General features: G+C 39.0%; 3 non-coding genes across 3 annotated transcripts; all 3 read right to left on the bottom strand.

The window, feature by feature from the left end:
• Window positions 1–589: 589 nt before the first annotated feature.
• LOC138869857 (U1 spliceosomal RNA) lies at window positions 590–748 on the bottom strand. Its single transcript, XR_011400107.1, has one exon. It is a non-coding gene; the product is annotated as a U1 spliceosomal RNA (small nuclear RNA).
• A 1025-nt stretch (window positions 749–1773) lies between these two features.
• Window positions 1774–1987, bottom strand: LOC138869893 (small nucleolar RNA U3). The gene has a single exon (XR_011400142.1). It is a non-coding gene; the product is annotated as a small nucleolar RNA U3 (small nucleolar RNA).
• A 10241-nt stretch (window positions 1988–12228) lies between these two features.
• On the bottom strand, window positions 12229–12389 carry LOC138869903 (U1 spliceosomal RNA). The gene has a single exon (XR_011400146.1). It is a non-coding gene; the product is annotated as a U1 spliceosomal RNA (small nuclear RNA).
• Between the last annotated feature and the right edge of the window lie 1366 nt (window positions 12390–13755).

Below are 13755 nucleotides of genomic sequence, written 5' to 3'. Positions count from 1 at the left end.
CATTTATAGATCTGAAAAGAATAATAAAATCACATATTCCTACAAAGAATGTTCCAATTCGTATTGTTGTTCCTGTTGGACAATCTTCTAGTGTCATAGCTAATGAGTCAAAATCATGCCTAAAGCGTGGCAAACCATTGGGTTCTAAGGATCGAAATCCTAGAAAAAGAAAAAGAAATGCTCAATATGACACTACGAAAGAGCCTAATGAAGAAATTCACGATTTAACCAATCCTGAGATTCATGAGGAAATTAATGAGTCTCAGACTAAATAAAATAAGGAACTATCAATAAACCCAATCGATATTTTCCCACAGACAAGCTACTTTTTTTTATTGTACAACTTTATATAAAATATATTCAAATAATTCGAGGATTACTCATTTTAAGCTTTTTCCAAACTATACAAAAATTCCAAGTTTGTCAATATAGGCTGTCATCGATAGAGAAAAAGACACAATTTGCCCAGACGCAAAGAGAGGAGTTAAACTAGATACATATCCACAAAGCCCGTTTTAAGATTTATTCTAGGTCATTGTTGTCTTGTTCAGAGAGAAAAAAATGGGAAATAATTAGACTTAGGATTGGTTAGGGGCTGCGCGAATGCAAACCCCGCTACCACAAATTATGACGTAGACTCAGCCACTTGGGCCGACATTAGGCTGGCATCCCTCCAAAGTGCAATGGAGGTCGCCAACCTAGGCCATGGGTCTTTTTGATCACCCATTGACCCCGTCCAAGTAAGTATGTTTCTAAGTTGTCCTTGGCCCTATTTTATAATATTTTCTCATCTTCTATCTTATTCAACTGACGATGTAGGTCTAAGTAGTTCAACCTTTGCACAAACACTTATCCAAACTTGCATTTTGTGTATTTATTAAAAGAAGAAATAATTCATTTTTCCCTTTGAGTCGGGCTCTATTGGGAACATCCTCTCTACCTTTATAAGTTTTGTGTATATTCTATTTTCTTAAAATTACACTTTGTGAGATTACACGGAGATTGTTGTTATTGTACTGTATTTAAAGACGTAATAATTAATGCTAGTTCTTCACCAAGTCCTTTAGATCTTAGCTTAATTTAGCCTAATAGTAATAATGCTAGTTTGACTCTGAAGCAGGTCTCATGCAATTTAGCCTAGTCTAAAACAACAAATAAAGATGCATTTGTTTTTCGATAGTCCTGACATTCTATTTGGATAATAACCTAAAGAATAGTCAAAAAGTATCAGATTATATTCTGAATATGAAATCATAATTAGCTCCTTGTCGTTCACTGCCAAATAAAACCGAGAAAAATTGAAATGTTTAAAAATTTTGAAATTAACAATATGAAAGGTTAATTAGATAAGTTTTTACCATGTTGAGAATACCAAGACCGCATTCGCTAAACTAATTGATCACCACAATATCATTCGTTAGACTAATAGAGCTCTCATGTCGCCCAAAGAATAAGATGAGAGATTAAGACATCTAAGAGTACTAACAAAAAAGATTAAAGAGTCTGTCAGACAGCCATTAAACCATCTCAGCACACCGAGCTTGGGGCTAAGAACGATCATCTACGGCACCATAACCCGCCCAAAAAATAAGATGAGAGATTAAGACATCTAAGAGTACTAACAAAAAAGATTAAAGAGTCTGTCAAACAGCCATTAGACAATCTCAGCACACCGAGGTTGGGCTAAGAACGATCATCTACGGCACCATAACCCGCCCAAAAAATAAGATGAGAGATTAAGACATCTAAGAGTACTAACAAAAAAGATTAAAGAGTCTGTCAAACAGCCATTAGACAATCTCAGCACACCGAGGTTGGGCTAAGAACGATCATCTACGGCACCATAACCCGTGGGCTGTGGGAGCTGTTAATCACACTCTGGTCTATTGGCCATGCCTCGTCAACCAGGCTTGGTCTTCTGTCTCCTTAGAACTCAAGGATACAGTGGTACGAGCCTATAGAACAGATCCTGTTCAAGTAAGGTCGTGTCCATCTGTGTTGCTGCAATGAAATATAAATACTTCCTTGCCTGGGTTGCTTGTCGGTGTGGGAGGCAAGGCGAAAAAAAGGAAGGAGTATTCAATTCTTCTAACGTCTTTATAAGTCAACAACTATGACCAAAATAAACTACAACTACCTTATTGTTTATTCTGACTATATTTTAAAGTTTCTTCTTAAAAGTTTCATTGAGTAGACGAGTTTGATTGGAGTTGGACAAAGATATAATGTATTTTCCTCATGTGTAAGCTTGTTTAATACATTTAAAGATATTTACTCAAAAATCTTAAAAGTTCTTGGATTACAAAATTTAAAGTTGTTCCAAACTAGGTAAGAATTACAATTTTTTTCACCATTTTTTTTTTTTTTACATAGGAGTAGTGTAGAGGAGGATGAGAAAGAATGTGTCTATTTCGGAGAATCAGTTCGGATTCATACCGGGGCAGTCGACTACAGAAGCTATCCATCTTGTGAGGAGGTTGATGGAGCAGTATAGGGAGAGGAAGAAGGACTTGCACGTGGTGTTCATTAACCTAGAAAAAGCCTACGATAAAGTACTAGGGAGATTCTATGGAGACGTCTGGATGGTAGCGGCATCCCGGTAGTGTACGTTAGAGGTGATTAAGGACATGCACGATGTAGCTAAGACTCATGTAAGGACCGTGAGAGGAGATTCGAATTATTTCCCAGTAGTGATGGGGTTGCATCAGGGATCAACTCTAAACCCATTTTTATTTGCCCTTGCGATGGATGTGCTAACGCGACACATTCAACGAGAGGTGCCATGATTTATGTTATTTGCAAATGATATAATGCTGATTTGTCACGCCCCGAACCTGGGCCTGGACGTAACACGACACCCGGTTCCTGACTTCATATGAACGAGCGAACCAACTAGCTGGCTGAATCAACATGTGATATTATAACATACTAAATGCGGAAGATAAACTAACACATGTTGATACACTAAAAGTATGAATGATATAAATCAAGTGCGGAAACACTAATATAAGTCTGAAACATATCTGTAGCAAACATTGCTTAACATGAAAAACCTGCTATGTACTCTAGTCTATGAAGTCTCTAATGAAGTATTATAAATACTCACTCTAAAGTACTGAAGACAATAGAGTAATGATAATGCCCCGAAAGAACTGTGGCTCACCAAATAGCTGGTATGAGAATCCGAGCACTCTGAATCGTCCACCTATAAATCATTACCTGCATCGTGAGATGTACGCCTCGGGCGAAAGGGACGTCAGTACATTTGAATTGCACTGATATGTAAAACAACTGAAAGAAAGGACTATAAATGTTGAAACTAAAACTGAGCTGATAACTGAGAGCTGAGAACTGATAATTGATAACAGCTGAAACTGAAACTGAAACTAAATGATAATTGATAACTGATAACTAAAATGATAACTGATAACAGAACAAAAGATTTAAGGCTATGAATACTCCCTCTTCTGAATGATGAACCACCTGTTTATCTAAACAAACTACAGCCTCGAGCCCAACATATATGTGCACAAGCTACGGCCTCAAACCTAAGTATACGTATACATAACTACAGCCTCAGGACCAAAATGCATAAAACATAAACTACGACCTCGGGCCCAAACATGCATAAAGCATAAAATACAGCCTTGGGCCCAAACATGCATAAGCGTAAACTACGACATCGGGCCCAAACATGCATAAAACATATACTACATCCTCATGCCCAAATACAAGTGTTCAACATTCAGGAATTTAAATACTCCCTCTTCTTTAGTTCGAAGCTTTCTTACCTGCCAATCTAAAATAGCTACTGGTACCTCTGCATAAGATAAGTCTTCATCAATGTGAATATCCTCCATGGGCATAATACGTGAAGGATCTCCATTGCACTTCCGCAACATAGATACATGAAACACAGGATGGACTGCTTCCAATTCTGAAGGCAAATCAAGCTCGTACGCCACTCTGCCAATCCTCCGAATAATCTTATACGGTCCAACATACCTGGGGCTGATCTTCCCCTTCTTTCCAAATCGCATGACGCCCTTCATAGGCGATACTTTCAGGAAAACCCAATCTTCTACATCAAACTCTAAGTCTCGTCGTCGAACATCTACATAAGACTTCTGCCGACTTTGTGTTGTACGCAGCCGGTCTCTAATAAGTTTTACCTTTTCCATTGCTTGCTAGACTAAATTAGGACCTAGCAACTCTGCTTCCCCGACCTCGAACCAACCGATCGGCGACCTACACTTCCGCACGTATAGTGCTTCGTAAGGGGCCATCTGAATACTAGCTTGGAAGCTATTATTATAAACGAACTCAATAAGAGGTAGATGATCATCCCAACTTCCTTTAAAATCTAGCACGCAAGCATGTAACATATCCTCAACTGTCTGAATAGTATGCTCTACCTGTACATTAGTTTGTGGATGAAAAGCGGTGCTAAGATTTACCTACGTGCCTAGACCCTTCTGAAAAGATTTCCAAAAATGTGTTGTAAATTGAGCTCCTTGATCAGAGATAATAGATAATTGTACTCCGTGAAGGCGAACAATCTCTCGAATGTAAAACTTGGCATAATCCTCGGCTGAATATGTCATCCTAACTGGCAGGAAATGAGTAGATTTTGTAAGCCTATCAATAATTACCCAAATAGAATCATACCTCCATGGAGTGCAAGGCAAACCAGTGATGAAGTCCATATTTATCATGTCCCATTTCCATAATGGAAGTTCAATATACTGAGTTAGGCCTCCAGGCCTCTGATGTTCGGCTTTAACTTGCTGGCAGTTGGGACATTGGGCTACCATCTCCGCGATATCTATTTTCATTCCATTCCACCAATAGATCTGTCGAAGTTCCCGATACATCTTTGTCGCTCCGGGGTGAACTGCATATCTAGAATAATGGGCCTCCAAAAGAATCTTGGCGCGGAGCTCTCCGACTATCGGTACACATATGCAGCCTTGGTATCTAAGGACTCCATCTCCAGTTAGCTCAAATAAAGGTTGTCGTTGCTGTGGAATAATTTCCCTCAGTTTTATAAGCTCAGGATCCTCGTGTTGTCGCTCTTTCACTTCAGTAACAAAAGAAGATTTTGTTGTATTCTGAACGAGAATGTGTCCACCCTCTACGTCTACCAAACGCACCTGCAAATTAGCTAGCTGGCATAGATATTTGGTCATCTTGACCTTATTAGCTTCAACATGGCTTAGACTACCCATGGACTTCCGGCTAAGGGCATCAGCAACAATATTAGCTTTGCCGAGATGATACAAAATATCAACATCATAGTCCTTTAGTAATTCTAGCCATCTTCTTTGTCGTAGGTTCAGCTCCCTCTGTTTAAATAAATACTGAAGGCTCTGGTGGTCGGTGAAAACATCAATATGAACCCCATATAGATAATGCCTCCATATCTTTAGGACGAAGACAACTGCGGCTAACTCAAGATCGTGCGTATGATAGTTCTGTTCATGTTTCCACAACTGTCTGGAGGCGTATGCGATAACCTTACCATGCTGCATAAGAACACAACCTAGGCCAATTCTCGAGGCATCACAATATACAACATAACCCTCGGTGCCATCCGAAAGAGTCAAGACAGGTGCTGTCGTAAGCCTTTTCTTTAGCTCCTGAAAACTTTGTTCATATGCCTCAGTCCACTGAAACTTAGCTCCCTTATGTGTCAGTTTCGACAATGGTGCAGAGATAGAGGAAAATCCCTCCACAAACCTTCAGTAATATCCTGCCAAGCCTAAAACGCTAAGAACCTCTATCTGATTCAAGGGCCTCGGCCAAGTCATCACAGCTTCAATCTTTTGGCCATCAACCTTGATACCATCACCGATAATAACATGACCAAGAAAAGCTACATAAGTTAGCCAAAATTTACATTTAGAGAATTTAGCATATAACCTGTAGTCCTGGAGAGTCTGCAATACAGCTCGCAAGTGTTCTGCATGCTCGGCTTCCGATCGTGAATATATCAGGATGTCGTCAATAAACACAATCACAAATTCATCCATGAATGGTTTGAATACCCGGTTCATAAGATCCATAAAGGTTGCTGGGGCATTTGTAAGCCCGAAAGACATGACAAGGAATTCAAAATGGCCATACGTCGTCCTAAATGATGTTTTGGGATATCAATTTCCCTAACTCATAGCTGATGATAACCGGATCGCAAGTCGATCATCGAAAAGCATTTGACACCTTGTAACTAGTCGAACAAGTCATCAATCCATGGAAGAGGATACTTATTATTGATAGTGACTTTATTTAGTTGTCTGTAGTCAATACACATCCGCAATAATCCATCTTTCTTTCGAACAAAGAGCACCGGAGCACCCCACGGGGATGTACTTGGCCTAATGAAGCCTTTATCGAGCAAGTCCTTCAGTTGTTCCTTCAATTCCCTTAGCTCTGCAGGAGCCATTCTGTAGGGAGGAATGGATATAGGCTGCGTATCAGGAAGCAAATCTATAGCAAAATCGATTTCCCTTTCGGGGGGGATTCCTGGAAGCTCGTCAGGGAATACCGTCGAGAATTCATTCACAATAGGAACCGACTGAAGAGTCGCTGGCTCCTTATCTATATCCCTGACATGAACCAGATGGTATATACAGCCTTTAGCAATAAACTTCCGAGCCCTAAGGTATGAAATAAACTTACCCTTGGGCGTGGTTGCATTACATTTCCATTTAAGGACAGACTCACCAGGAAAATGAAATCGAACCACCTTTGCACGACAATCAATATTAACATAACAAGCTTCCAACCAATCCATACACATAATGACATCGAAGTCTAGCATAACCAATTCAACTAAATCAACAGAGGTTGGACAGTCATTAATTAACACTGTACAACCTCGATAGACATGATTAGCTACAATAGAGTAGCCAACTGGCGTAGATATCTCAACTGACTGTGGCAACAACTCAAATCTCATGTCAAGCTTACTAGTAATAAATGGAGTAATATATGAAAATTTAGAGCCGAGATCTATCAATGCATAAATGGAATGAGAATGTATTGTCAATATACCTGTGACAACATCTAGGGATGCCTCTAAATCCTGTCGGCCTGTGAGTGCATAAAAGCGATTTTGGCCATAACTAGAACCTGAGGTGTCTCCTCCACCTCTCCCCCTACTACTACCCTGAGTAGACTGTGGACCTGGTCAAGGAGCACGGACTGAGGGAGAAGAAGCTGTTGTGGATCCTGAAGGCTGAGCTGGTGAACCTCTGCCTAACCCCGGGCACCGACTAATAAAATGTCATGTTTGCCTACAATGATAACATGCACTCAAACTCTGTCTACACTACCTGGTGTACAGCTTACCACACTAAGTACATGGAGGAGTAGGCTATCTCATTTGTGCGGAATGCTCCTGTCGAAGGCCCTCAGGCTGGCCTGAGCTCTATCCCGGTCCTAACTGAATATATCGATCAAACCGCTGGCCCTACATCGGTGGTGGGAAACTACCTGCTGACCGAGGTGGATATCGATTGAGTAGGGGCCTAAAATCACCCGGTGGATCCCTATAAGACCCCGTAGTACGAGCCCTCTTACTCTACTCCCTATCCCTACGAGTATCATGAATTCGACGAAAAAGGTCCTCTATAGTCTGAGCGAAAGCCTGTATGTGGGAAATATCTACATAATCTAATAGGGATGCTACCCTACAATCTCTAATCAGATGATCCCCCAAACCATCCACATAATGATGAACTCTAGCCCTTATGGTACGTACGATATCTGGTGTATACCTCGCCAAAGAATTAAACTTATGGCTATAATCCCTCACACTCATATCCCCCTGCTTCAGGTTAAGAAACGTGTCAAGACAAGCCTCCCGAAACTCCCGTGGAAAATAATGGGCTAAAAAAAACTCAGAGAAGTCCTCCCACTCTACTGGCGGAGCATTAGGTCCTCTAGATCTCTCCCATGCCTCATACCATAGGACGACTACATCACGTAGTTGAAAATAAGCCAACTCCACAGCCTCGGTAACGAAGGCATGTATCACCCTCAATACTCTATACATTTCGTCTATAAAGTCCTGGGGATTCTCAGTGGAACTGGATCCTGTAAATAATGGAGAGGCCAAGTGAAGAAACTCTCGTACCGTCGAGCTTCTTGTCCGATCTCTCCGAGAATCTGCTCCCGACTCTAGCTGTCGCTCATGAATAGAAACCATCCTAGTCAGCAACGGAACTGCCTCCCTCATCCTCTGCTCCCCAGTCTCTGATGGGGGAACAACAGGTGCTGGAGGTCCTATGTCTCTAGCTGCCTCAGGTACTAATGGAACTGGTGAGGTTGGGAGTACTGCATCTCCCTAGGCTCCAACAAGTGCTGGGGAAGCTGAAACTAGGGGTACTGGAGATTCACTGTGTGCCTCTAAGGGAAATCTATCCCTCTGACCTGGTGGGGAATGACTGGTACCTTCCCCTGAATCCATACCTATCTCTCGCTGTGCCATCTCCTGAGCGTAGGTAGCCTGTTAGATAAGAAACACAAAGCACGATTTAGATTTCATATGTTCTTATAACTTCGCTCTATAGCACGATTTATTAATTTAAAGAAATGTAACCATTCCTAAATGCCTCATAGCCTCCTGATTATAAGTGCGGTGCACAACACACCCATAAGCAAGACTCTACTAGACACGGCTTGTGGACTCCCTGGGATACGACCTGCTGTGATACCAAGCTTGTCACGCCCCAAACTAGTGGAGGCACGACTGGCACTCGATACTGTATTTGATCGAGTTAGCCATGAGGCATACTAGCTAACTAAACTAGGGGCCCAACAGATCAGGCAGCACAACATCTGAAATACTAAGCCTGGACCATTAAGGTCATGACCTGAATAACAATAAGCCATATAAACAAAGGTAGACGAGCCAAAATAATAAAGTACTAGCTGGTCGACGAGGCCGCGATTGGAGACATACATGCCTACACACATATATATACATGCCAAGCCTATAGGCTGGAGACTGAAAGCTGCAAAAAGAAACCCAAAATATTGTGTCCACAATAGCCTCTAAGAGTGTCATAAGCACTGTCGAGATAAGGCCCCGAATATACCCAAACTGTACAACAAAAGTAACCATCTTATGAAAGCTCTAGGAAGAGATGGAGCTTACCAACTCACAGCTGAACCTCGAAATCCTAGCGGAGGGGTCGATCAGAGTCCCTACCTGGACCTGCACGCATGAAACAAAAATGCAGTGTCCCCAGGCAACGGGACATCAGTACGAATAAAAATGTATTGGTATGTAAGGCAAAAAGTAGAATCATACATAGCTGATGTAAAAAAAAGTAATAGAGATACCACGTGACACTGAAACTCTGATAGCCTCCATGGACGACATCTGACCTCATAGTAATCAAATATGCATGGTATGCTTGTGTAATCGTATGTCGTGAATACATATATATTGATGCAAATGCATGACATACCCAACCAAATGCTAGCAATGGCAGTCTCTTCTGGTAGCTAACCGGCATCATATTGCCAACCTGTGGCCATCTGTACAATATATATAGTTTTTCGGGCAAATAGGCCTCTTACCTCCGATTATAGCTCGAAGTCCATACATAATATGCCATATATGATATGAACTTTGAATGCACATAATAGGAGATAACAAGAACTTAGCCAATCTTGGCTCATAGGTACTCTTATTCTCATAATCTCATAATCATCTTCGTATCACATACAATTGTCTCGTGGAACCTCATATGTTTTCTTTTTCTTTTGAGTAAGCTAAAAAACTTAACTCGACTTTTAGAAAGATAACTTAACTCTGAAGATGTTCATAAAAAGCTTAAGGTGCTTCACTTAGTACTTATACCTGATTTCTTGATATTTAGTAAAAGAAAGTATTTCAAAAATCAAGTGTTTTAATAGTTTAAACATAAAAATTATATTTTAGATTTTTGGAAATCGACGTGTCACTTTAGAGATTTTAAGATACACTTTAACAAGGGAGAAGGACTGATCGCAAATACTAAATGCCTTTATTTTCTAGTCACACAACCCAAAGACGAGTAAGAATTCACATATATGGACATATAGTTAAGAAAGCCGAACAAATGACATATATAGATGTCGAATACCCTATTTAACCGAACGAGTGGAATATCAACCTAATAGCATCATGAAAATACTTCAGCTACGATCCCAATGCCTTTCACAGAAGGTCTTTCTAGCAATAGAATAGTAAAATATCACATTTGACGTCTTAGGAATTTCCTAGAATTCGTGCTAAAAGGAAGGACAAAGTTTAGCCTTAACATACCTCTCCAACGAACGCATGAATGCCTGTAGTTCCTTCACGAAAGTTATTCCTTACGTCCTAAGCTTTGAAAGCACTATATATATGCAGCTTATATGCACCTATAAACAATTCATAATTGAGTTTAAATCGGCAGATTTGCCATATGACCCTAACTTGACAAAACGTCAGTAGAACTTTGTAAAAACAATCATAAAAGAGTCCCAAGATGATTACCTTGGAAAACCAAGTATAAATCCTGAAGAACCAGCAAGAACAACAAATTCCTATCTTCCAATAATAGCTCCAAACACAGCTAATAGAAGGGGGAAATGATTGCAAAGCGTAAAGATTGCGTTTCTAGGCATGGGGGCAAACTTTAACGGTAGAAATCGTTAAAAACACACCTTAATCACTCAAGAACACCATGCAACCTTCTGTTCAGCTTTCTTTCTATTTTAGGACGAAAATTAAATGTTTTTAGGTCTGAAAAGTCGAATTTGCCGACTTATACTACTTGTTTGACCCGACCCGGTTCGCGGCCCGATTTCAGCCTGGACAGTCCGCGGTAAAATAGTCATAACTTTTTACTACGATGTCGGATTGATATGAGGTATTTTTGGTTGCGAACTAGACTCGTAGACATTAGATTCGATAGGTTGTGGGTTTCATAACTCTTTATATATTGGGAGAAATGATCTGATACATTTGATCCAAAGTTTAGAAAATTTATTAGAGAAATTTACGATAACTTTTGCCGACCTTTATTTCGCAACTTGCTTGATTCCAAAACTTAACATGTGACCAATGTGATATTATAATACCTCATAACACATTATTCTTAGCATATTAGACACTCTTGGTCTTATCCCACATGTGTAAATTAACTTAAACCTTCCGAACGCGCGGGGTGCCACCCGAGCCATTTCTTTAACCACGAACATTTGTTTAAGGGATTCCTTTGACCTACAGCTTTAGTTTACTTCCTTGATATTACCACACATTTTCATTCTTATTCTCCCAATGTGCTATACCCAATCATATATACCTAATATAACCACACCACGTTACGTATATTACGTAAGAGAAAAAAAAACATGGGGTCTCACAAATATGCATCCTAAGTACCAAATTTAATATTATTTATACTTATAAAAAAATTATTTATATGCATATATTTATTATATTAACTTTTAAGTTTTGATAATTACTTCATTTAAAATTTAATCTAATTGTGTAATTATACTTGTGCAACCAAATAATATACTTGTAATTATACTGTAATTACGTTATGACAAATAAATAGGTTTTCGTAATTACTACATTGTGTAATTACTAGAATAGTAATTACACCAATTCCAATAATCGGGTGGCCTTCCAAAGAGACCTTTAGTTTCAATAGGAGTAGTATAATAGGTTTGGGATTTAAGAATTTGAGTTTAATTACTTGTTAACCTGTAACGGCTTTCATAATTCCAAAGCCAAAGGAAAATTTAATGCTTTATTATTTTTAAACTTAATATATAAATATATTTTTCGCATGTAAGTTTATTTAGTACGGTTCGGTACTTTTCGGTTTATTTTCATAAAATAAAAGACCTACCCTAATTATCGGTATGGTTATAGATTTATATAAAAACCAATGGTTTTATTAAAAGAAACCTAAAAATCAATTCGATCGGTTTAATCGACTTTTAAATATCCATTGACACCCTTAATCAAACCCTCAACGAGATTATATAGAATTTTTTATTTTTTATTTTTTTACAGAAAAAGAAAGACACAATTTTGCCTACAAGTGAATAGAGAAGAAATCCCTAAAACCCTTCCAAAACTCAGGACATCACTATAAGAGTGGAGTTGAGAATGTGTGCTCAAGCCAATTAATAGATCTGTTAATGAGGTACTCAAAAAATAATTGGGCTTTGGATTGGGTAGGGCCTGCACGAAGGCAACTCCTCACTACTACAAATTATCACATAGGCTCGACTACTTGGGTCGACCTTAGGCGGGCACCCATCCAAAGTGCAATGAAGGTCACCAGCGTAGGACATGGGCCTTTCTAATCAACCATTTATCCCGCCCAAGTAAGTATATTTTTTCTGTGGTCCTCTGTTATAATATATCCTCACAACTATTTTATCTTCTTCACTAAACGATGCGTGACAAAGTATTTTAATCTTCATAACATTGTCACTTCAGTTGTTCTGAGACTTCCCGCAATTACTGCGTTATTCGACCTCTTCATAAACATTATTCCAGACTTCAGACTATGCATCTTCCTTGTGAATATTTTATTTGTATTAGAAGAAGAAATTAGTAACAAAATCATGAATATTTCTCCATTGAATCTTTCCATAGTCATTAGTTGTCCTAATTTAGTTTCCGAACAGCAAATGTACCAAGAGCTCATCTTCGTTCCAAGTAAAAAACATATGCCAACACTGATCTTGAGTGAAGTCTGCGCCTACATTTTGATTTTTCAAAGCAAACAAAGGTATAGCAAAAAAGATTGAAGGGTCTGTCAAACAACCATTAGACCATATCAGCACACCGAGGTTGGGGCTGACTTGGTTTTCTTTCTCCTTAGAACTCAAGGATACAGTGGTACGAGCCTATAGAACAGATCCTGTTCAAGTAAGATCGTATCCATTCAGTGCATCGCTGATATATAAATATTTCTTTGTCTAGGTTGCTTGTCGATGTGGTACGTTGGACAAGAAAGTAAGGACTATGTAATTATTGTTATGAATAGCATTGTACTTAGAGTGAATGTGTATCTTTTAGAGAGTTTGTTATTTTGTGGCTAAGTCATTTTCCCCCTATAAATAGAGGGGGTTTACCTCATTGTAAATCATCCCAAAAAATTCAATAAGAATTACCTTGCTCTTTTCCTTGCAATATTATTCTTTTCCTTATTGTTTTATTTCACGTTATCAGCATGAGACTTTACCGTCTCGAGAAGCCCTTTGAGAAGATTAAGGTATAACTTTTCCCCTCTTTTAATTATAATTGATATTATGAAAAGAAAGTTCGTTGCCCTTGAAATTTCGGGTAAGAACTATATGACATGGGTGTTTGATGCTGAAATCCATTTAGATGCAATGGGTCTTGAAGACGTCATTAAAGATAAAAATAAAGGATCTACCCAAGACTGCGCTAAGACCTTGATTTTCTTGTGTCATTACCTTAATGAAGGGTTGAAAATAGAATATCTCACACTCAAAGATCCACTTGTTTTGTGGAATGGCTTAAAGGAATAATATGACAACTTAAAGTTAGTCACTCTTCCACAAGCACGATATGAGTGAGCTCATCTAAGGCTTCAAGATTTTAAGTCTGTTTCTGAATATAATTCTGCGATGTTCAAAATTATTTCTAAATTGAAACTCTGTGGAGATAGTATCATTGACTATGATATGCTTGAAAAAATGTTCACAACGTTTCATGCCTTCAATATG

This window comes from Nicotiana sylvestris, chromosome 5 (assembly GCF_000393655.2).
Source record: "Nicotiana sylvestris chromosome 5, ASM39365v2, whole genome shotgun sequence".
Taxonomy (NCBI): domain Eukaryota; kingdom Viridiplantae; phylum Streptophyta; class Magnoliopsida; order Solanales; family Solanaceae; genus Nicotiana; species Nicotiana sylvestris.
Note: the sequence above shows the minus strand (reverse complement) of the source record. Positions and strands in the feature narration are given on the sequence as shown.